The sequence below is a fragment of the Ambystoma mexicanum genome, chromosome 3p (genome assembly GCF_040938575.1).
Source record: "Ambystoma mexicanum isolate Mex_15411 chromosome 3p, UKY_AmexF1_1, whole genome shotgun sequence".
In the NCBI taxonomy this organism is placed as follows: domain Eukaryota; kingdom Metazoa; phylum Chordata; class Amphibia; order Caudata; family Ambystomatidae; genus Ambystoma; species Ambystoma mexicanum.
The window spans coordinates 303,784,748-303,810,771 of NC_090925.1; positions in this window are offsets into that span (position 1 = coordinate 303,784,748).

Here is a 26,024-nt window from a genome sequence, read left to right on the forward strand (position 1 = left end):
GTAGACACAGCAACTGGACCCCTGCAGATGGCTGACGTGCAGGCACCAAATAGCAGGGCACGTGGGCAGCAGGCAAGCAGCAGCAGATGGCTGGCGGGAGCGTGCTTCGGGTTCTTGGGGGCAGGAAAAAGGCCTTTTGGGCAGGACCGTGGTCTTCCATGTGTATTCGCGTGGCCAGCTTGATACAGAGTGATTTGGCACGTGAAAAAATTGCACGTCAGCGTAAAATCTGAGGAAATGCCCTTAGCGCGTAAGCGCGTCAGTGACATTACACCCGCAGGTGTTGCCCACAACACGCATGCATAGTGAATCAGCACGTGAGAAAACTGCACGTCACCATGCTATTGGAGGAAAGGGCCTTAGCGCGTAAGCGCGTAAGTGAAGTTTCACATGTCAGCTGGCTTAAAAGGTACAAGTATCACACTATTTCCTTGTACATGCTTTTTGTGGAGAGCGAGCGGGTGTATCTTGTACTTCTTGTCGGTTCACACATGATTAATTCACAATGTTTCCAGTTCGTACTCCCTGTTTCCTCAGACTGCGTTCTTTTCTTCTTTTGGCGGGGGTGTTGCCAATGCGCACACGCTCGTCTTTTTCATGTTCTTTTTCAAGGCAGACGGTGAGTCGCGCACGTTTTTTCCAACTGTGATTGCCCCCGTGTGTCGCGTACCCCTTCAGAGGTTATTGTAGGCTGCGTGTAACACGTGTATGCTTATTTTTGTGTTTCTGGGTGCCACAGCGTAGTGCGGGTTTATTTTTCCACGCACGTGGTCTACCAGGGGTTGCGTGCACGTGTGCTTTTGTTTTTGGGGTGCCTGTGCGTTGCATGACCCGTCATCTTCCTCCAGGGGTCACATACAGCCTTGCCAGAGCAGTAGGGTACGAATTCCATCTAGTACCCTACCCGTTTCACCCCAATTGCCCAGGACAATTGTTTACTGCAACTCCCATATGCACAACAACATCAGTGCCATGGTTGGGAGGCGACCAAGCAGTAAGGGAGGCAAAGGTGGCCGACCTCTAAAAGGTGGGCATGGTGGGCGCGGTATGGGATGTGGCCAGGATTTGCAGGGTACCCCTAGATCCCTGTGTGTGGAGGACCAATCAGGGACACCCATGCCCCCCAATGGTTGTGGGAAATGTAGCTGACACCATCCCAGCTCAGACCCTGTTGGACCGGCCCATTTTGGCACCAGAACCGGCACAGGAAGACTCCCAGGCTGACTTCTAGGTCAGCAGGTCTAAGCCACGTGTGGCGGTGAAAGTTGCTGTCACCAGGCCACGTGGATCTGGGGCAGCAATGTCATATGCTGCCCCAAGTAGCCAGGGTGGGGAGGCTACAGGGGCAGCTGCAGCTCAATCCATCCCAGCTCGGAGTCTCCCAGCTGGGACAGTGTCGGTCCAGGTCCATCAAACCGACATTGGCCCTGCCAACATCACCCTGCAGCCCATGCCTGCACCAAGACCTATGGTCATTGTGCCTTTACAGACTTCTGTTACCCAGTCCACCTGCGCTTCTGCCCCTACTGACCAGAGCGGCGTAAGCCACTCAGGATCCGCACCACCTTTGAAGAAGAAGAAGAAGGGTTCTCTGGTACTACAGGCTGAGACACCAGACATGGCTACACACTCCGGCACGTCAAGGAAGCCTAGCTTTAATGACGCCAAACTTGATGCACTTGTGGCCTATGTGTCGGCACCTAGCCGCCAAATGTTGGTGACTGCAGGGTTCAAGACCACACCTGGTCAACGTAGGGCACACCGGCAGACCATCGCGGACCACATTAGTGCCCTTGGAATTGTGAGGCGCACAGCTGATGATTGCTACAAGCGGTGGAATGACCTGAAATGCAGAGCAAAGAACAAGCTGGCTTCCAATCATGCTTCTACTCTGGTGACTGGCGGTAGGTCTCCACCATAGGACAACCAACTCATTGAACATGAGTCTATTGCTGGAAACTTCGTCACAGAGGAACAGATCCAAGGCGTGGGAGACCTACCAGATTATGAAGCATTGTCCGGTGAGTGCCCATGCATGTGTGTGTAATCCATGTGTATGTTGTATGGGTGACGTGTTCAGATTGAGTGCCAGGTGAGGGTGTGTAGTCCTGAGTGGTATGGGTCACCCATGTGCTTCCTCCAAAACATGGATTTGGGTATGACAGTATCCCTTCTGACCACAGTAGCCAATTAGCGCAACATTACTTCAGTTGCCCTTGAACTGTCATCTTGCAACAACATTGTTCTGAATTTTTCTGTGTTCATTCAGCCTGATTGTTTCAATTCTCCCATTTTTCCAACTCATTTTTCAGCCCTAATGGCACATATGTGACATGCTTCTGTCATTGATTACACCCCACATTGGGCCACATTTATTACCTTGTTATGGGAATGATTAGACCATTCAGGCTGATTGAGTAAGGGCCTGCTCACAAAAGATTTTGGGGCCTGTTTGAATGTGGAACATGATAGTCTTTTCGTGTCATGTTGAAGTGACCAACCATTGATGTTTCCATCTGCATGCCATCACTGTATCATTGTACACTGGATGTGTTGCAGTGTGTGGCACATGCGTATTTTGTCACACTATTTTGCATGTTTCATCTCATGTCCATCTCCCATGGATGGGTGACAGTACTCATTCACTGACAAATGGCTGTACTTGTCGAATGTACCATGGCTATACTACATGGCATCTATGTGCTGGCATGTGTCATGTATGTGTATTGGACATGCCACTCACAGGCTAATGTGTGATGCCAGTGCTACCCAGCATGCAGCAAATGTGTTGCTTTTCCATCTTGGTGTCCTCAGTGTCTGCTTTTTGCCTCCCCTTCCAACTCATTGACAGTGCATGCATGCCAGGGTTATAGTCATGTGGAACATGTGTAATCCATGGACTGGATCTCTGGCTTGTCAGGCCTATGTGTGTGCTATGGTGCTCATGCCTGTTTCCATGTGTTGTCTTTCATGTTTTTGCAGGTGATTGTGCACCTGATTCTGTTGAGGTGGAGGAGATGGTGCAGACCCAGGAGGAATCTCAGCCAAAACCGGGCACTAGTGGAGGACGTGGTGTGGTGGTGGGTGAAAACCCAATCTTACTGCAGACCATACTGTCCCGGGGTGTCTCTGGTTGCACCTCCCCAGACCTCTATGATTCAGGTGATGAATCGGATGATGAGACTTATGTGCTGTCACAGGTGAGTGTTTCTGGCAGGGATTCTGTTCTGTCCAACCCACCTGCACCAGGGGTAGAACCCTCTATGGGGATGTCAGTGTTGGTAAGTCCGCCTTTGGCGGTTACGGATGCAGGGTCATACTCCACAACATCTGATCCTGTTCCTGGGCCAGCAGATCAGAGCGGGAATGCAGTCCTGCAGCCTCAGGCAGTGCCAGCACAGCAAGGTACAGATTGCCTTGCCCCAAACAGGTGTGGTGCCCGCCGACGCGGTGGCCGTACGCCACCAGGCAATACTGCATGGGAACACTCCATGTACAGTATAGCAGCACAACAGGGAGCATCGGTTGAAATGATGGCTCAGGCAATGGAGAGGATGGCCACTTCCATTCTCCCACCTGAAAGACAGATGGAGCAACAACAGCAGGCAACAGACTCCATTTGCAATCACACAGGGAAGACATGTTGGCGTCCAACAGGGACCGACGGGTGGCACTGGAGACTCTGCGGGAAGCCATTTCTGTAGAGTCACAGGGCCACAGGGAAGCCCTGAGATTAGAACTCCAGTTCCTCAAGGAGACTCTAAGTGAACTTAACCGAAATTTAAGATCAGAACAGCAGCTGGAGCAGCTCACACGTTCGCTCTCAGTTGAGCTGCAGGCATCACGCGAGGCCATGAGTTCAGAAATGCAGGCTACCCGTGATGTGCTGCATGGGGATCTCCACACTATCATCCTCCAGAATCAGACCTTCAACACCTGCATGCTTGCTGCGTGGGCTGCCTCCCATAGCACCACCACCTCTTGATGCAGCAGCAGAGGGTGAAGAGAGCGACAGCAGCAGTTCTCCCACATTAACGTAGCCGTGCAGGTAATGAGCCCATGGAGGTATTTTTTTTTTCGCAAAATCCACGCAGGTGGGTGTTGGTGTGCACCCTGTCCTTGAACCTCTTGGCTCCCCTCCTACCCTCCCCACCCCCCACATGGTCATTTATGATTTTTTTGTTTTTTTTTGTTTTTTTGTTTCACAGTGTGTTGCCTTGTGTGGCTCCCGTGGGCATCCACTGTGTATTGCAGCTGGGCACATGCAGGCTTGTCCTGTGTTTGGGTTAGATGCTTGGGTTCCTGACACACACTCACCCCTCCTGCTTCCCCTTTGCATGGGCTTGCAAAGGGTGTGACCAAGTGACAGTGACTTACACAGTGACATTGGGCTCCCATGAGCTGTGTGGGCAGTCTGTAGTCAAAACTGTGTGTACATCCCTAGTGGGGATTGTTGTTGTATTGAACACTGCATGATGTATTGATATGTGCTTGTGCATCCATGCCTTCCTCCTTATTCACAGGTACCTTCTTCATGTCTTCACAAGGCCGTCTCCTTTGCAGATGCAGTTCATGTTGTATGCAGTACACTGACACATTTGCCTGACAGCAACACTCTACAGTTGGAAGGGGTCGATGTGCTGGCTTATTCAGGTTGTAAGACTTGCACTACTTTGATTTTGTACTGTCATATGTTGGCAATGTTTCATCCTGTGTTACTGTATTGTGTTGCTGGTAAGTATTTGGTCATGTGTGCTGTTTGTTATTGATTACTGGCAGCATATTGTCTGTGGCCTGTTTCCATTTGGGACAGTGCACTTTGTGACACGTGTGTCATGTGTTGTGCATTCCTTTGTTTGCTTTCACATTGAATGATATGCAATGGTGTGTTGGGTAGCGGAGATGGGGAGGGGTTGGGTGACATGGCGCTATTTTCATGTTGTATTTTGCAAGGGGGTAGTCATTCATGCAGCATAAATGTGTGTCTTTTTGTGAAACAGCATTGGTTGTCGTTCGGTAGATAGGGATGCACACAATGTAACACTTCCAGGTGACCAATCTCAGGCTGGTATGGTTGTGACAGTTGACTGTCCCTTATGTCATCATCATTGATTGTCAGCTGCTATGTGCCAGGGCTGTGTGTACTCCACAGGGGTGTGATTTTAGGTGAAGTAATTAGCCACCAGCTGCGTACGGGCTGCCTCACCACGTGCCCTTTCCCCTCCCATGCGCAGCGGCCATGCATGTGGTTGGGGATGTAGGGGCACCACCATGTCCACCGGCAGGCCCCAGCGGGTTGCAACGTTGTGCAGGACACATGCTGCCACTATGATCCTGCACACTACTGGGAGCGCGTATAGCAGCTGCCCACCAGAGCGGTCACGGGAGCGAAAGCGTGACTTGAGCACTCCGAATGTGCGCTGGACTATGCCCCGGGTTGCAATATGGGCTGTGTTGTATCTTACCTTGGGTGGTGTGGTGGGATTCCGAATTGGCGTCATCATGTGGGTGCTCAGAGGGTAGGCACTGTCCCCTGGGGAGGTGATGATGGGTATCACTAGTGAGGTTGTCACATTACTCAGTATCTGACATGCATGCATGTGCAGAGGCATTTATACTCACCAAGCAGCCATGTATCGCCATGCCGCCTAGCTTCTAGGTCCCAGTTTAGGGCTGAAATTCTGTAAATGAAACTGTCATGGGTGGACCCTGGATAGTTGGCATATACTGAGGTGATGATTCCCTTGGCATCACATACTACCTGCACGTTGATGGAATGCCAGTGCTTGCGGTTTATATAGATGTGCTCAGTTGCCCTGGGAGGACGTAGAGCCACATGGGTGCAATCAATGGCACCTAGCACTTTGGGGAAGTGTGCCACCCTGTAAAAATCCTGGACGGCAGCCTGCCTTTCTGCAGTTGTTCTGGCCAGGTATATGTGCCTGCGGACTGAAGAGCGTGCAGTCATGATGGCCAACACCTGGTGTAGGCGGCGTGACTGCGTGACCTGTGACACCCCCCCACTATGGCACTTGTCCGCTGAAATGAGCCAGTGGCCAAGAAGTGCAGTACATTGAGCACCTTTTCCAAGGGGCTCAGTGCTTGGGAGCACAGGGTGGGTGATGTGAGTTCATCCTCCCACTCACTCACCAGGTCGAGTATTATGTGAGGTGGAAACCTGCACCTCCCATACACCTGGTCATCAGGCATCCCAAAAAGGCTGGTCCTGGGTGTAAAAATTCTGGGCCTGACTATCCTCCTCCTCCTGCGGTGCCCCACGACCACTGCTGCAAGGAACGGTATATTCATCGTAGCGTCTGAGCTTGTTTGTTGTTTGCACGCACTTTTATGCTGCGCAGGGCCGAGAACACCTGCTTCCTGCTGGCGTACGTGTTTCCGGATTAGCGCATCTTTTTGGCGCACGTGTTTCCCCTGTTCGATTCCATGAATATGTGTTGTAGGCGCACGTGTGGGCGCTGTGCGCATTTAACTCCTGTTCTTCCCCCGTAACGCCCACATTTTCACACGTTGTTCCCCATTCCGCGTGTTACGCCCTGTGTTCCGCCCACTTCTGTTGTGTGCGCTGTGTTATGTGCGCTTTCGCTGTGCGCGTAGTGCATCCCTTTTCATGATGTGTGCGCCCGCATGTGTCACGTGGGATTTTAGCGCACATCCCAGGATTTACACGTGCACGGACTTCCATGAATCAATGTGTGCGGCTTTCGCACGCTTGCGCTGCGATTTTCGCACTTGCGCTGTGATTCACACGTTTTCGCACGCTTGCGCAGAGATTTTCGGCGCACATTAATTCCATGAACCGGCCTGTCAGTGTGGGCCATGTACTTTTTTTTGCAAACTTTGGTGAGGATTCGTCAAGGGGGAGCAAACATATAAACCACCCAAAAAGTGCTCTTCCTATGGGTTTAACAATTTAACCATATACATGGCCGCTACCGCAGGCCATGTAATATCTGTACACACTTTATATTATTCCTCTCTTACTGTTTTGGTTAAATGTTCGAAAAAAATAAAAATTTCCAGCACGTTTACATTATCGTTCTCTCCTACCAATACATAAGATTTAAAATGGATAGCAAACAGAGTGAGAAGCCCCCCAGAGGGTCGCCTCACCTTCCCCTCTAATGACTTCTTTTGATAGAATGTATACCCCTCAAAGACAGTGTGAGGTATTCGACAATTTGCACAGGGCGAGTGCGCTCACCTGGGCTATTTGATTTGTTGTTTATTTAAAAGAATGAATGATGGGAGATCAACCTCTGGAAAATATGCAGGGCCATTCCCGCACATATTTTCCACGTTCACAGCACAGCAGAAAAATATTCATGTACTCTGGAAGGACACAGTTTACCAGTGTCGCCACCCCCTGTCATGTGTAGCTGACACCTGACAGCAGTGGGTACATCGTTTGCGGATGCTGTCACTTCAGGAGGAAATGACTATGCACTAGATTGCAGCGGCGGAATGAGTTGCCTGAAAACTGGACACAATGAATTGGATGTCCATGATTGACATCAATGTGAAACATCACTGCACAAACTGGGAGAGGTGCTTGCAGCATAATGTCCAAGCAGTATGCAATTGAATGAGAAGATTACATCGCGCAAAAGTAGACATTGCCAGGATCTCAATACTGCTCACCCGGGAGACGGCTACATCGGGACCGCAGCATTGGTGGCTGCAGATACCACGAAATAGGGCCGGATGGGATTTTTCCACTGACTACTGCAAGCCCACGGATTAGATATTCTTCTTTCAAATTGGCAACAAACAACAATGTGATTATAAATGGGTTCTCTTTATAATAATAATAATAATAATAATAATAATAATAATAATAATAATAATAATAATAATAATAATAATAATTTATGTCCTGAAGATGGCTTTGGTATGAAAACCAGTCTGATTACCAAGCCGAAACTCAAGTCAACACTTTCTTGTCACAAGATCCACTGGACAACCAATTGGATAGCTTATATGACGTTTGTGAAGAATCATTGTTTCGGAATTATATAGAGATACATGCCGGCATTGCAAAAATGTGGTTTATTTAACATCAGAACAGCACCTGAGGTCGAAATTGTGTAGGCCTACTATTGTTGTTCTACGAATGAATTTTCTTGCGTTGTTTGCACAGTATGAATTGACTATGTATGGCAATGAACATGGTTGGTTTGTATGTGTCACAGCGTTGATCACAGCTCGTTGTGTGTTTTGTATGATTGAAGTGTATTGTTGAATTATAGGCTTAGCAATGTACTTTTAAGGCATGAGATGTATTTACAATGTTTCCATATTTTCCTCCATGCATTATGTAAAATAAAAAATAAAGAATATTTTTGATAACAATAAAAAGGTTTTGTCTTTATGGAAAGAGATCACATTTTCAGAGAAACATAGTAAAAAGCAATGATAGTTTATATATACCCTTGGATATTTACATTTTGTGATGTGGGTGCATCAAAAGCCTCTGGCTGTGGACAGCCTTATTAGCATTTCAAGGACCCATGGATTTGCATCTCAATTGTTACACCTTGCTGGTGGCGATGAATACTGAATAATGTTAATTAGCAGGCCTCAGGGAAGGCTTTGGTGCAGGAAGTGACAATGGAGACCAGAGGCCAACACCTCTTTGTAATGCAATGTTTCATCTTGGTACTAACAAACCTCCTTGGTATGAAAGGGCAGTGACTGTCCTATCTGCAAAAATTCCTTTCAGAGCAGGGAAGTATGTGAATTGTAGGAGACGAAAGTCAGCCTGCAACCCCCTATTTCAAAGGAGGCCCATGTTGCAACAAAGCGCTGCATTGGGTTCATTTAATTAGGGAGACACGTCGATGTACAGCACAGATGAAGATGGCTGGGATTTAGAAATATATGTTGTTATCCTTCCCCTGTTTGTTGCCGAGTGCTCTGTTTCTGACCTGAAGCATCAATGAAGATTGTTGGTGGGGATCCAGGATTGGTTCATTAAGGTGGGTTTAGCCTGCACCAATCAACAGGGCCCATTTAGATTTAAAAGACATCTGAGCCCCCTCACCAATCAGATCATCTGAAGACTATTTGGACCCAAGCTGACCCAAGTGGAAGGTCCTGTCTACATTACATCTTCTGCCAGTGAAGGAAGGCCAGGAGTTCCAAGAGTGAAGCAAGATCCCTCACCTCAACATCTCCCAGGGAACAGAGGGAGATTCCGGACTCAGTGGACCCATCCAGCAGCGCCAGAACTGGTACCCCGCCAGCACACAGTGTGCCCTGATAGGTTCTAACAGCAAGCTTCCTAGGTGCGAAGTGCCAGAGAGTCTCTGAACAAAGGACAAGGCTGTTACCTGCAATAACTCTCCTGAGCTTTGGACCATCTGACATAAAAGGACATGGGCCCTGCGAAGAGACTAGGGGAAGTGCCACACAAGCATCATCCATCGTCCATCTTTTCAAGGACTATTTCTAGACAGTCGAGTCCTCGAACCGCATCCGGCTGCACCACTGACTGTTATCACGTCGCAGTCACTAGAGCCGTCCGAGATGCCTCGTTCAGCATTTTAGATCCGCCAACCAGCACAGAGACAATGATCCTTGGCCTTGAGCCGCCGCACCGGACATCCTGCAGATGTCTGTCCAGCCTCACTTGCCGAACTGCCTGCTGCCTGGTACCCGCAGCTGTCTTCCGCCACTAACACTGTCTCACTGCCTGCAAAGAGCCCTGGAACCCCCTTGGTGCTGTTGAGCACCAAGAACTTCTTCAGCACCAAGTACATTGTGGTTCTGCCTCCTGGTCCTACTCTAAAGGCCCCTCAAGACAGCTACGACCCTTCGTCTATTTGGTGTTGAAACCACATAATCTTGAACTATAAGACTGATTACTTTACCAACTATCCTCCTGTCAGTATTCAGAGTGCATCCCTTTCCTTTGTGAAACTGTCTGTCCTCAGTGCTCCTTTAAAGTGTGGGTTGTAATTGTAGTGTGATAGAACTGTATGTTGTAGTAATAATAAAGTAGATTGTTTTATACACCCTTGACTGGACAGTCCCTTTTATCATTGGGTAATAATTGTATTTTGCTGTGTTGCAACTAACCAACGATCTACAACCTGGCGGAGATAAGCCTGCTGTTCCTCCTTGATACCAAAATTGGACAAGGTGATATTATAATTTACTTGTATTCCAATCCGTTTGCATCCCTTTTGGTGTGCTAGAGGTTTGGGGGTTGATTGTGTACACACTATGCCACTTTCTCTTTTTGATGCGGGGAACATGGGGAGCACGGTTCGCTCATCTACATAATCGGCAAACAGGCTGGATGCTACTCTTTTTAACTGGTTGATCAATATCATAAACCCCATTTTAGTCCCCATTTTAGTAGGGAGTGAACATTTGACCTTAGCAGTAGCACCACCTCTGAGGCATAACAATGTACCCTTGACATCAGAGGAACATAGTCTTCCAGCTGTTCCAAGTACTCAAAGTCAGAACTCTTGAACACTCTCAGAGCCGGGGATATGAGCAAAGCATGGTAGAAACCATCTTCGATTACCTGTGCCTTATCAGAAATAAACTCTTGAGGTTTGTGGTAATATATCTAGCAAATGTTGTGTTTGAATAGATTCTCCTCCTCCTGGCATTTCTCAGCCTCCAAATTACAGTTTGGTAATGTATCCACAATTGTCTCTATTTCAGCCGCAGTATCACCACTTCATGAATTATTTACTATATTGAGAGTCCTTTTTTGTATTCTCACATGCGTATTGAAACATGCATATTATCACAATGCAGACAAGACGCAAGCGTTTAGAATCTGCTCCTGATCTCTTCATACAATGACCCTTCTTCTGCTTACTCGCTCAAGCAGAATCACACGCTCTGTCCTAAGTAATCAGCTGGCTAAATTCCCGTCGCTCAGCCATCTTAAGAGAGGGGTTTCGTGGCTGCGTACTTATTGCCTTTGATTTCTGTCAGTTTAGATCTGGTGGCCACACCATTATTCAATGTTTGTTTGTTTGTTTATTTATTTATAGTGCACACCAGACCCGAAGGTATCCAGGCGCGATTGCAAGAATACTTTTACATTTCAGTTACATACAGGATACAATGACAGCAGGAAGAATGCTTACTTTAAAAAGATTGTACATGGGGTAATATACAGGGTTATATACACAGTTTTTACTACAAATGGATGTATACACAGTATACATTAAGAGGCAAAAAGCAGGTAGGCTAGGGGAATAATACTTAAGTATACGTTCAACTATGGGTTAACAGATGGAATAGTATTAGTGTCATTCAGTTACATGTTGTTTTCTTTGAGCCATTTGATACAGTTAAGTCTGAAGTGTGGATAGGATTGGTCAGACCTTAAAGAGGTAGGGAGGGAGTTCCACAACTGGGCCTCTTTGACAGGGAAGCTGTTCCCTCTGGCAGTGCTCAGTTTAAATGGGGGCACAATTAGCTGGTTAGTATATGCTTCTCTGACGGGTCTAGTGGAAGTTCTTCTTTTAAACCTTTCTGTAAGGTATTTGGGGGCTAAGTCATTAATACTTTTGAATGTTAGTGATATTGTTTTAAGTTTAATTTTATCTGCTGTAGAGAGCCAATTGACTTGTCTTCTGGCATCATAAATATGCTTTCTTTTTGAGAGTGCTAGGGTGGCTCTGAGGGCATTGTTCTGCAAGGTTTGAATTTTTTGCAGCGTGTATTTATTAGGCCCTAAATAAAGCGCGTTACAATAGTCCAATTCGGATAGTACCAGAGCTCTTGATAGGGTGAGGCAGCTGGTGGTGGACAGGAATGGTTTTGCTGCTCTAATCAGCTTACAGGTATATGCAGTGCTAGAGACCATTGCACTCACCTGCTTGGTTAGAGAGAGGCACAAGTCAAGGTAAAAACCTAATGTTTTTACCTCTTTTGCTACTTTAATAGTATTGCAATCTATTACAAATGCTGAATAGTCAATATTCAGTTTTTTTATATTTTGTGTGTTCCCCAGGATGATGAGTTCAGTTTTGTCATCATTCAGGCATAGACCGTGACGGGCCATCCATGCCTGAATGATGAGGTATATCCTGTTCACCAAGGCCAAATCCTGTTCATAATCCCCCGAAAGTGGGATGAGGATCTGAGTGTCATCTGCGTAGACCATGTCGGTGACACCCAGAGAGTCCAGATCTTCGAACAGGGGCTTCGTGAAGATGTTATACATAGTGGGAGAGACGCATGAGCCCTGGGGGGTGCCACATGTGGTGGGTATGGGGTCAGCCGCTGCAGAGGCAGAGAAAACCCTCATAGGTCTGCCACTTAGGAACGACTTGATCCAAGCAATGGCATGTGTGGAGAAGTTGGCTGCAGGTTCCAGGTGGGTGCAGAGCACATCATGATCTACCAGGTCAAAATCCGCTGAGAGATCCAGTTGGAGGAGTAAGGCAGTTTTTCCACGGCCTCTCATCTCATCGACCTGTGTTTTAGGATCGATGAGCGCGGTCTCTGTACCGTGCTGAGGCCTGAAACCTGATTGTCTGGTACCCAATAGTTGAGGCAGCTCCAAGTATTTTTGGATCTGTAGGTAAGCCATTCTGTCTAGTATTTTTAACAGAAATGGTACCGTTGTAATTGGCCTATAGTTAGTCGGGATGGATGGGTCCAAGGTTGGCTTTTTGAGGAGGGGGAGGACCCATGAGTGTTTGAGGTTGTCTGGTATCATGCCTGATGCAAAGGAAGCATTACGAGTCTAGAAATAAAAGGAGGTAGGTCTCTGGCTGCATCTTTTATCAGTTGGGCTGGGCATATGTCACCTCGACATTTGGAGTGTTTGAGCGAGAGTATTATCTTTTCAATCTCTAAGATAGTCACTTTAGTGAAGTTGAATTTTTGTTCTAATTTGGTATATGTGGGTAGTTTACCTCTTTGAGTGGTTAAGGGAGGAATAATTTGTTTCTTTTTGTCAATTTTAGTTTGGAGTGTGGCTATTTTGACATTTAGTGCTTTTTGGATGTTGGAACACCACATTTTATTTTTATTGCAGTTGTTAGGGGCAAGGATGGGGTTCTCCAGTTCTTTTAGTATGATGAATAGGTCTTTAGTTCCGGATTTAGCCTGCAGTATTCGGTTTTTGTAATTCTCTTTTTTAGCTCTCCTTATTTCATTTTTGTAAGTCTTAGAGGCGTTGATAAGAGCAGCCTTATTAGTCTCAAATGGGGTTAGTCGGCAGGCGGATTCACATTTGCGTTTTTCAATCCTTAGGGATTTGAGGTGAGGGTTGAACCAGGTGTTTAAGTGTACTCTGGGATTACTTTTTCTCATTTTCAGGGGGGCGATAGTGTCCAAGGCTATGGACATGGTTGACTTAAATTCATTCACTAGATCTGAAGGGTTTAGTGATTCAGATAAGGCGTTTAGAGTTGGGAGGATAAGTGGTAACAGTTTGTCAGATGTTATGTTTTTTTTTAATTTCTGGTTGGTAGTGGGGGAGCCAGTATGTTTTCCTTAGGTTGGGTGGTATTTTCATTTATAAGGAAGGTTATTAGCACATGGTCTGTCCAGATTTGTGGGATGACATCCGTAATAGTGATATTACAGTTGTTGTTGGCTACCCAGTCGAGTGTTCGACCTTTTATGTGGGTAGGTTGTGATATTCTTTGGGTAAATCCTAATTCTGTAATGACATTAACAATGTTGGTCGCCTGTGTGTCTTTGTGGCCGTTGAAACCTAAGTTTAGGTCTCCCAGAAGGATGGCTTGCAATGAGTTTTTTAGGTTATTTGAGAGGATCGTAGAAATGTCTTCCTCAAAAGTTCCAATGGGACCTGATGGCCTATAGATGAGGTGTATTTTAATGGATTGCAAGGATGAGGTTAGGATTTTGGCAGTTAAGGATTCGCTAGATTTGGTATTTGACGGAGTTTCTATTTTTAAGGTAAGATTATTTTTAGCGATGATGGCTAGGCCGCCTCCTCAAGAGTAGGTTCTGTCTTCTCTGAGAATGTTGTAGTTCGGGGGCAAGGCAAGCATCAGTGTGGGTGCTGCTGCTTGGTGAAGCCAGGTTTCCGTTATGGCTAGGAAATCATAATCACCTATTTGTATGAGATTGCCAATTTCGGTAGCATGTGCTATTAATGATTTAGCATTAATAAGGGCACCCTTCAGAGGGGTGTTTGGTTTAGGTGTTGCAGGGGTGACACACCTTTTCTTTTTGGTTGTCCTATTGCTTAGATTGCAGTGAGAGTTAATAGGACTATTAAGGTGGGAGTCTCTTTCAATGGGTGAGGTGTTTGGTTTGGTGGTATTGAGTTGGTGGTCTCTTCTACTACAAGGTTTGGTGGCTAGTCTGGCTGGAGGCTTATAGATTTTAGGTAGTCTTGATCGTAATTTGGCATTTCTGCCTAAGGTGTCACATGGGATGTTTGTTAGAGAGTGATAGGGAATAGGTTATTTTATAGGCCGAAGGCCAGTATCTAGGGTGATGGTCAGTAGGCGGTCATCAGAGTTCGATGTTGCAGTGGGCATGGATTGCAGTGGGAGGTTTACTGTTATCATTATGGACCAAATAGTGGTCAAATAGAAGACGGTGGAGTGTAATGTAATGTAACTGGTTATTGATAATGCACTTAAACCCTAGATGATTCTAGGTGATTATAAGCGCTGACCCAGGGATCGAACCTGTGTTGCTCCACGTCGTCTTGCTTCCAAGGCGAGGGCGTTGCCCCTGAGCTATCCTCCAGACACTTCATCCAGTTTTGTATTATTCACCCGCGTGGGAGTTTCACTTACTCCTGGTTCCACCTCAGATAATCGACCCCTTAACCCCAGGCTCCTCGCCCATTCCTTTTCGACCATGTCATTCACCAAATCACCAGCTCCATCATCAGCGCCCTTAAAATATCCTGTAATTTTACCCTTGTCAGGCTCTCCATGTTATTTAATTGTTTAGGCTAACTTAGAAGTTTAAGATGCCCATCAAGCCCCCACGTTTCACCAATTCTGGTGTTAGCAGGCACAGCAGCCTTCTTGCCACCTCTCAAGTAATAATTACTCTTGCTCACTTTACAACACATCGCCCTTTATCGCCTTCTCAATGTAATGCACTAAAAACACTAATAAACTGCTGGTTCCTACCTGAAGATTGTGTCTTTATTTCACATAGCCCCAAGAATCGGCATGCACCCCAACCAAAAGCCTGGAATCAGGGTAGTGAGTCACCTCAAGTTCCTCTCATAATCGCATGGCACTGAACACCTGGCTGCCTTTTGGCAGAGCAGGGCATCTTGTTATCGAATCCAAGGGACCCCAACCATCAGAAAATGAACTATTTGCTTGCCTTGAATGCCTGCATGTAGTTGTCATGCATCATCCCAGCAAGTCTTTCCTAGAGTAATACACTTTCTATGTTCATATCCAAGTATTAATTCACTGGATTGTTATATTTTGTTATGGGTATGTGTTTGAAATGGCTTCCTGGCTCCTATTTGCTGAACAATATTACAAATGAGGATGTCTATGTGAGTTATGAAAGGGTAAAGTATTCCAGGAGGTAAAGCATCTGGCCTCAGAACACTTTTCCTGGCACAGGGATTAGGCTGACCAGTTTTTCCTCGAGGATAAACCATGCACCTCTGGCTGAAGAGAGAAGGGTAGATTCATAAAGTTATAGTGTGCAGTACTATCACATGTTGCTGAAGAATAGACAATTTGGAGTGCGAAGCTCATGGGAGGCATGGTCATAGTGTGCCGTGCCAGGTGGCGAAGCACCGATTCTGCGCCCGTCTTCTGCACTTTCTGCAGATACTGCATGCAAGCATGGATAGCTCCATGAGTACGGAGTTGGTCTCTGTCTCTTACATGAGAACAGCCTACACTTTACAAGTTTGAACCCCACTGCACGGCTGACTCATCTTTTCATTCTTCCAATGTTGACACATCAAGTACCATTCATACTTCAAAAGGGTTAATAATACCGCCATTTATAACAGTGCTCTTGAGAACTGGAGGAATCTGGCATGAAAAAATACGGATTAAGATGGTCACATTTGTTCGAACCTATTGACCAGGACGTGGAATCCCTTGTAGGAGACTGCAGTGGAAAGTCTAGGAATGAGTACTAGCATGTTATCAGTTTTGAAGTATGAAATACGATTTTCTATGACTATTCCTTTCTAGGTATCTCTTTTTAATCAAGAACACTGCTGGCTGCTCCTTTTGTGTTGCACGTTCTTCCACTCGCTTCTCTAGATCAAGCTGGAGTTTGAGAATTCTCGGTTTCAGAGCTGGTTGGGACAGGGTCGAGCTCGGTTCTGCGCCTGTGTGTGGTGTGTTGTTCTTGACTGATTCACAAGCTCAAGAATAGTTTCTGATCCATGCTGTTCGGACTTTTACCCTGACAGGTATTGCCAACTCATGAGAACGCATATAGCCTTAAGTTCAGGCAACTCAGCCTGTGTCATTACATGTTAAGATCAACCAGTTGCAAGACCATGTCACTTTCTTTCCATCATTTGCTGCTGTGGAACGATTTTTGGCCAAATAGGATTGCACCATACTGGCACCTGAATAGCCACTGAGCGCGTAGTTTTTATTTTTTGGTTGGTTAATTGAGAGTGACTCATTGTGTTGTGACTTGCATTCTGCTCGCACTCTTTCCCTGGGTGCCATGGATCTCTAAAGAAGCGGGTGGATATATGTAGTGGAAGGCACGTGGGGTGAAGCAGAGGGAGAGAAATGCAGAGAAGGGATGTCCAAATAAGAAGAAAATGTATAAGGGTCATGTGGGGGAAATCTAAAAACCAGCCTCATGATCACAAGGGTGACCCTATAAAAGCGAGCGACATACACACACACCCTCCCTCGCCTTATATCACCCCTACCCGGGACTTGCTCCACGTCCTCTACGGAAATATGATCCCAATCCATATGCTGGAGCCTACTGAATTACAAAATCCGGCAGAAAGAATATGCAAGGGAAAATGTTTCAATATAATGTATGGCAGAGATTCATTTGCTATATATATGGGTTTGTTACATTACACATCACACAGCCCTAAAGTTAAAAATCATGCAGAAATTGTCTCATTTCCCAGGTGCCATCCTATCTGCATGTGAATTCGGCCCTCTTAAAATAGCCGCTGTGTTTGCAGCAAGCTACCCTTCCACTGGGAAGCAGGAACTAAGCCAACCTCCTGCAGGAGCCGATTGGGCAGCCTCTGATATTATGCTCTCGATCCCTGGTAGTAGGTAGGCGACACTGGCCCCTTGGGAAGGCCAACTGCTAGGGCCTCAGTCGTCTCCTGTCTGGCCCTGTCAGGCTGCAGAAGGCTGCCCAAGATCTGCCTTTATCCCACGGTACGCCCTCTCTTGCAAGCGCTCATGCAAACGTGTGGTTTCTTTGACAAGGTCTCCCGTTCTTTCTCCGTATCAAACTATCATCCCCACCAGCTTTCTACCCATGGCTGCACTGCAACCCTCCCTATTGTGCAACCTCACCTCCACACCACAGCACACACAACCTTGCCTTAGAAGCCAGCCAGCCAGCAGTCTCCACACACTGGACCGCCAGACCATGTTGAGGTGTAACAAGGTTTCGGCACCTTTCAGCGTTAACCATGCACCATGCATCTCCTTAGATTGCTCCAATGCTGACTAAAAGGAGGAACAAAAACCTCCAATCTCGAAAACACATCCAGTGCGCCTACTGAGCCACACTGGTAAGTCCCCCTTATTGACAACAAACCTTTGCTAGGGAGGTCTAGCCTACAAAGCTGCCCTCCCTTCATTGCTCCATAAAGAAACTAGGACTGGCGGCCTTTGCCAAAGCACAGCCCTTCTTGATGATTGGGACGGCCTCTGACAACCCAAACCTAACACTGCCCCCAGCTCAAAACGTAGCTGCATCAATCCAGCCTCACCTGGTCAACTTGGGGCAACAGCGCCCATCAGCTCGCCACTGAGCCAGACCATGCCAGCCACCCCAGGACATCTTGAGTCACTTGTGCCCCTCAGCTCAGAGCCACTAGTGCCCATCAGCTTGCTGCTGAGCCACACCATGCCAGCCACTCCAGGACATCTTGAGTCACTTGTGCCCCTCAGCTCAGAGTCACTTTTGCCCCTCAGCTCAGAGTCACCAGTGCCCATCAGTTTTTCAATGAACCACATCAAGCCAGCCACTCCAGAACATCTTGAGTCACTCTTGATCATCAGCTCAGAGTCACTTTTGCCCCTCAGCTCAGAGTCACCAGGGCCCATCAGCTCAGAGTCACCTGTACCAATCAGCTTGTCACTGAGCCACACCATGCCAGCCACTCCAGGACATCTGGAGTCATTTGTGCAGCTCAGCTCAGGGTCACTTATGCCCCTCGGCTCAGAGTCACCAGTGCCCATCAGCTCAGAGTCACCAGTGCCCATCAGCTTGCCACTGAGCCGCACCATGCCAGCCAGTCCTGGACATCTTGAGTAATTTGTGCCCTTTATATCTGTGTTTCCAGTGCCCCTCAGCTTGCCTCTGGTTGTGTGAACACCTAGCACTATCTTTACGTCATACTCTGTATGGTCAACCCCTCCTAAAGTAACTGGAGACTCACACTTGTTTTCACATGGTAGCCAACCAATCAAAACTAGTCAGCACATGGACACACCTATTGAGGGAGGTCTGATCAATGGCAGATCCCTTACAGCCCATGCACTGCATATCACAGACCTGATCACAACTAAAGATCTCGACCTGCTGGCCGGGTTGACAAGTTGGACAGTTGTAATTTGTGATGATGGGCGGGCTCATCTTAGTCTGCTTGCTCATCATCACAGTGAGCTATACCGCCTCGTGTCCTGGCTTGCAGCATGCCTGTTCTGTGCTTCAACCACCTCCTCGTCTTCCTCCTCTGTGCACCAGTCGCCCTCCAGGGTGCCTTCCAGCCAACATCCAAGCATGGTCCCCCGTGCACCTGTCCCACCCACAATGCCCCGTCTGGTGGACATCTCATCCCTCTGCCTGGGAGTCCCAGGCACAGCAGCTGAGGTGGTCACTGTGCCCACCCAGGCACCAACAGGGTCACAGCTATGGAGCGACAGCAGGCACCTATGAGCAGGCAGGTGCCGTACGCCCCCAGGGATCATCATCAGCTTGGAGGGCGTACCAATGTAGAAGGCACTGGGCACTGAGGCAGTAGGTGGCAATGAGGATGAGGCAATTGGTTGCAGGGCTGACCACCCAAAGGATGCAGGTGGGAAGTGTGAGGCATGAGGTACACATGGACATGAGGCACAGAATGTCTTCAGTGGTCCAGCAGTAGGAAGGGCAGACCATGGCAGAGAGGCAGCTGGCACGGGGAGCAAGAGAACCGATGGCCAGGGCTAGGATTGAGGTCCCTCAGTAATGGCGGTGGACTGCCATCCTGGAGCCTACTCCCAGGGAAGCGCGAGTGATAGAGACACAGATGCTGGATGACCTGCAAGCCCTCATGGCAACAAAGGAGGCCCTATTAAGGGGGGGACGTGATGTTGGACACAGCCCTGGTGGGAAGGCTGAGTGAGATCGGAGAGGAGGACTAGCCCGCTGTCATTGTACATAGTTATTTAGGTGTAGGTTTCTTTTTCTATTTATTAATTCCCCTGGACTTTGCAGACTTGCCTTCCCAGTTTTCCATTTATATAGTTATTTAGGCATAACATTTTTATTTAATTTCACATTTTCCTCCTGGACTGCTTTGACCTTCATTCCCCATTTTAATTGTGCATATTTATATTCTATACATCTTTCATTTGGTTACATTCTACGCTTCATGAGGTTCATTTGTGAGTCAGCAACTTTGATAGTTCACTTTTCAGCCAGTGCGTCTCTTCATTGCAAGTCATGTGTATTGTGGCGTGCAAGCATGTGTGTTGTTGTTGCTGTGATGGTTGCGGTTGGAAGTATGCACATGTGCCTGACATGTGGGGGTGAGTGTATCAGACGACTGGGTCTGCACTGTATGTTTTCATTTGCATTTACCTGTGCAGAATCACTGTGTGTTTGGTATTACTATGGTTCCGGTGAAAAGAGGTGTGCTCACTGTAGAGGTGTTCCATGGTCACATTAATGGCACATTTGTTTGTCATTGCTGTGTTAAACCCATGCCATGCAGACACACCCATTAGCATGTGCAGTCACACATTGCCTTCTCTCATGTGTTGCTCCACCTCTGACACTGGAATGCATTAGTGAGCCATGTTTGCTGTTTCGAAGTGACAGTACAATTCTTCGGTCTCTGTGACTCAATCACTCTCTGGCTGCCCTCCCATCACCCATGCATGGCCCTGTCATGTTATTGTTCCCTGACAGGTATTTTGCCACCCCTTCCACCAAGGTCACTGATGCTCAGGCTGTGATGCGCCTGGCCATTGTTTGTGGATATTGCAAATCTTTAGTATGGTTACTTCTTTCATGAGTACACATTCAGTTAGTTCACTTTGATTCCTTGGAAATGTGCCATGGCCAACATGCACATGCCACTTGGCATTGCATTCACTTGTCACATGTGTATGGGGTAGGCTGATTAAGGTCTGGAAGGGTGTGTCAGCAGATGCTCATGTCTTGGATGGATCTCTGGTGCTTCCTGTTGATCTTTTTTTGCGGTGGACATTTTGGTGTTCCACTTCAGGGTGCTGACAGACACTGGAGGTCCAGGTGAGCTGCAGACATGCATTGCACTGGTATTGTGGGAGACTGTCAGGGGGCTGCTTGGGGAGGTGTCACATGTGAGGGGGCTGGTGGGTGGTGTTCTGAATGGAGAGGGCTGGTGGGTGGGGTCCAGACTGGAGGAGGCTGTCTGTGGGGGTGTCACAGGTGAAGGGTGCTAATGGATGGTGTCCAAGCTGGAGGGGGGTCACAGGTTAGGGGCACTGGTGGGTGGTGTTCAGATTGGAGGGGGATACCTGGGGGGGCACAGGTGAGGGGGCTGGTGGGTGATGTCCAGACTGGAGGGGGCTGGTGGGTGGTGTCCAGGCTGGAGCTTCTGCCTCAGGGGGTGTCATGGGTGATGGGGGCTGGTGGGTGGTGTCCAGCCTGGAAGGGGGCTTGCTTGGGGTTGTCACTGGTGAGGGGTGCTGGTGTCCACCAATGAGGGGGCTGCCTGTGGGGGTGTCACAGGTGAGGGGGGCTGGTGAGTGGTGTCCAGACTGGAGGGGGCTGCCTGGGGGGTGTCACAGGTGATTGGAGCTGGTCAGTGGTTTCCAGACTAGATGGGGCTACATGGGGGGTGTCACAGGTGAGGGGCCCGGGTTGGTGGTGTCCAGACTGGAGTGGGTTCCCTGGGGTGGGTGTCACAGGTGAAGGGGGGGGCTGGTGGGTGGTGTCCAGACTGGATGGGGCTACCTGGGGGTGTCACAGGTGAGGGGGCTGGTGGGTGTTGTCCAGACTGGAGGGGGCTGTCTGGGAGGTGTCACAGGTGAGGGGGCCTGGTGGGTGGTGTCCAGACTGGAGGGGGCTGCCTGGGGGGTTATCACAGGTGAGGGGGCCGGGGGGGTGGTGTCCAGACAGGGGGTGGGGGCTGCCAAGGGTGGGGTGTCACACGTGAGTGGGGTTGGTGTCCAGACTGGAGGGTGCTGCCTGGGGAGTGTCACAGGTGAGGGGGGGCTGGTGGGTGGTGTCCACACTGGAGGGGTCTCCCTGGTGGATGTCACAGGTGTGGGGTGCAGGTGGGTGTGTCCAGTCTGGCGGGTGGGATCTGAGTTAGAGTGGCTGATGTGGAGTAGGGGCGTATGTGACCAGAATGGGTGGCGAGGGTGTAGGGGGGTGGACTTTTTGGAGAAGTGCAGCCTGGGTTGCGAGGCCAGGTACACGATTTCGCTGGGGTGCAGTCTGGCCTTGCCATGGAGGGTCTGCATGTTTGCAAGGGTGCAGCCTGAGCTTGCAAGGTGAGGTGCGCAATTTTTCTGGGGTGCACTCTGGACTTGTGTGGGAGGGCCCATGTTTTCGACCGGTGTGCAGCCACGGCTTGTGAGGTGCGGTGCACAATTTCGTTGGGGTGTAGTCAGGCTTTGCAAGGGAGGACCTGCGTTTTCGCTGGCATGCAGCCTGGGCTTGCGAGGTAAGGTGCGTGATTTCACTGGGGTGCAGTCTGGCCTTGTGAAGGAGGGCCCGCGTTTTCACAGGGGTGCAGCCTGGGCTTGCGAGGTGAAGCGTGCGATTTTGCTGGGATGCAGTCTGGCCTTGCAAGGGAGGGCCTGCATTTTCACAGGGGTGCAGCCTGGGCTTGCGGGGTAAGGTGCGTGATTTCGCTGGGGTGCAGTCTGGCCTTGTGAAGGAGGGCCCGCATTTTCACAGGGGTGCAGCCTGGGCTTGCGAGGTGAAGTGTGCGATTTCACTGGGGTGCAGTCTGGCCTTGCGAGGGAGGGCCCACGTTTTTGCACGGGTGCAGCCTGGCCTTGTGAGGTGAGGCGTGTGGTTTTGCTGGGGTGCAGTCTGGCCTTGCGAGGGAGGGCCCGCATTTTCGCAGGGGTTCAGCCTAGGCTTGCAAGGTGAGGCACGCAATTTCTCTGGGGTGCAGTCTGGCCTTGCAAGGGATGGCCTGCATTTTTTCGCAGGGGTGCAGCCTGGGCTTTCGAGGTGAGGCACGCAATTTCACTGGGGTGCAGTCCAGCCTTGCGAGGGAGGGCATTATGATCTACATGTGGGAAGAAAAGGAGCCAAATCTGGCAGAGATATCTCATGTAACAAAAAGTAATGTTTTACTTGAAATTTCAGCCCTTGTCGGCTTTAAATCCTCTCTTATGGCAAATCTTTGGTGCTGATTTGGTTGTGGTTCTGGGATCTGCAATCCAAGTGCCTTTATTGTGGCTGAAACAATACTAAACCTGTAACGCTCACCTGATTACCGCAGAGGCGCCGGTCTTGACTGGGCGAATACTGTATCTTCAAAGGTGATGTGTAACACACGGTTGGCTCTTTGGGCTGGACCTCTGTGCACTGTATGTCTGACTCGAAGAGTAAGATGTCTGCGGATAGAAAATACGGGATTAATGAACTGGGGTTATTGGGTGTCTCTCTCTTCTTCCCTTTCTCTTCTCCTGTAGAACCCCAAAGGTTAACGCTCTCACCTTAGGTAAGTGAACGCCGAGCTCTCCATCTGCCTCGGGACAGGGTGCCGAAACCAGTTTCTTCACTGGATAAGGGTGCAGGCCTCTTGACCTCAGAGGACTGCTGTCCGTCGTTTACTGCACGAACGGTAAGTTCCAAGTATTTCAAATGTCTTTAAAAGTCTTTTGTAATGATGTCTCTTGTCTTGCAGGGTTCCGGCGATGGCGGATGACGGGCTGAAGTGAGTTGAGGATGGAACCCGTGTGAGGAATAGAAGCGCCTGGAAGCACGTAAGTAAGCGCTTGTTGCCTGCTTCACGATGCGCTCTAACTGTCCTTTTATCTTGCAGGTACAAGTTCGGAGCTGCTGAAGGGTGCCGGAATACCCACTGGGTTCGGCGTGGGAAGGAGTAATGGCACGTGAGTAATAAAGTTGCCCAATGTCTTTAAACGCACCTTCTTTTGTCTTTCAGATGCGGGATGCAGCGCCGAAGGCCTCCGGAGCGTGCAAAGAGTTGGTAAGCTTTTGTCTTTAAGATGCCGGAATGCAGTGCGAAGACCTCCGGAGCACGCAAAGAGTAAGTAAGCCTTTGTCTTTCAGATGCCGGAATGCAGCGCGAGGCGTTGGTGACAGCCGATGGACCAGGTAAGAGAAGCGCTGTCACTGAAGACCGTATTGCTAACCTGTTCTTTCTTGTCTTTATAGGTGTTGCTGAAGACTGGATTCAGGATGGTAAGCCTTTTTCCCTTAGGCCCAGGATCAGATGCAGAAGACACGATGAGCGTTCTGCTGCAGAGGATGCAGAATAACGGAAAGCAAGATTCATCCATCGGGTGTGGTTTAAATAGCCTCCTGTAGTGCTTAGGTGTCTCCTTCCACAGCCTCGCCTAGGTAAGAAAAGAGTTCCTGTTTTCCAGAAGAGTTCCAGTATTCTGAACCTAGGGAGTGGCTCCTGCCCCACCCAACAGGAAAAGTAGTCCCAAACAGAAGAGGATTAGAGGCTCAACTGGCAGGTAAGTAAGCAGCATGGTCTGCTGCAGGTAAGGCCACCCAAGCATTATGAGCCCGGCGCTTCCAGCGCTGGGACTGGGCATATTTATGAGCCTGGTGCCACTGGCGCCAGGACAGGGTCCAAAAGGTCCCAATTGGGACTGGTTGGCACTCGGAACCTGGGTTATGGGTCTGCTTCCAAGGGAGTTGGGTAAGTCCTGACCTTTTGGAAGCAGAGATCATGACAGCACCCCCCCTCAAGGCCCCTCCCAAAGCGGGCTTCTCCGGGGGTTTGGGCTTGTCAGGGAATGTTCGATGAAATCTTTTGATTAGACGAGGAGCGTGGACATATTCTGCAGGTTCCCAGGATCTTTATTGGGGGCCGTAGCCTTTCCAGTCAATTAGGTAAAATAGTTTAGATTTGGAGATCTTGGAGTCCAGGATGCTTTTGACTTCAAACTCGAGTTCTCCATCAACTAGGATAGGTTTTGGAGATTCAGTTAGTCGGGATTGAGGTTGCACGGGTTTTAATAGAGAGACGTGGAAGACCGGATGTATCTTCATGTGAGGGGGCAAGTCCAACTTGACCGCTACTGGGTTTACTATGGTAGTGATGGAATAGGGACCAAGGTATCTTGGGTTGAATGTGCGTGGTCCTTTTAGAGGTAGATATTTGGTGGATAACCAGACTTGATCTCCTACTTGATATTGGCGGGCTTCCTTCCGATGTTGATCTGCTCCTTTCTTGTATTGTTCCTTAGCAATTTGAAGGTGAGAAACGGCTTCCTTAAAGGCTTGGGTGATTGTAGAATGCAGGTAGTCTACTGCTGGTGTTCCAAGATCTTGGGGTGGATCCAACTCCGAGGTTCGAGGGTGACTGCCGTATAGAAGAAGAAACGGGGTTTTCCCAGTTCCCGAGTGGACAGAGTTGTTGTAGGCATATTCGGCTATCCAAAGGATATCTTTCCAAGTTTTTTCAGTTTGTTGCAGCATGCAGCGTAAATACTGTTCCAGAGTTTGATTGGTCCTCTCGGTTTGTCCGTCGGTTTGAGGGTGGTGACTGGTCGATTGTCTCACATCAATTTGAGCCGACCGACAGCAACTTCGCCAAAAATGAGAAATAAATTGACTACCTCGATCCGAAATTAGAACTGAAGGAAAACCGTGCAGTCGGACGATGTTTTCGAGAAATTCTCAGGCCAGAGTTGTTGCTGTTGGCAAGCCTTTGAGTGGAATGAAATGCGCCATCTTGGAGAATAAGTCCACGATTACTAGGATCGTATTGTATCCGGAGCATGGAGGTAGATCGGTGATGAAGTCCATAGAAAGCGTATGCCAAGGGCGAGGTGGGATGTCAATAGGGCGTAAGAGGCCGGCTGGTTTTTCCTTTTGACTCTTGTTTTGGGCGCATGGTCCACAGGACATTATAAAGTCTCTGATATCTTTCTTCCAAGACGGCCACCAGAAGTAGTGCTTGATCTTTTCTGAGGTTTTGGCCATACCGGGATGTCCTTCCATTAAGGAATCGTGATAACAAGAGATTACCTTTTTCTGTAAATCTGTGCTGGGCAGGTATAATCGTTCTTGGAAATACAATAAGTTGTCCTTCACTGCAAAGTCCTTTCCCTGCAGATGCCAATTCTGTATGTCTGCTGGAGTTACAAGTTGCCTGGCTTTATCCTTAACTTCCTCTATGGATTGTGTGGCGATTACACCCAGAATTCTTTGTTTGGGAATGATAGGTACAGGTTTAGGGTTGATCAAGTGTTCTTCCACTCCCATCTGAGAAAGGGCATCAGCTTTACCGTTTTTTGTACCAGGTCGATAGGTAATTATGAAGTCAAACTCGGCAAAGAATAGTGCCCAACGAAGTTGTCTAGAGGATTGGGCCTTTGCGGTTTTCAAATATTGCAGGTTTCGGTGATCCGTAATCACAGTAACAGTGTGTCGGGCCCCCAGAAGATAATGCCGCCAAGCCTTAA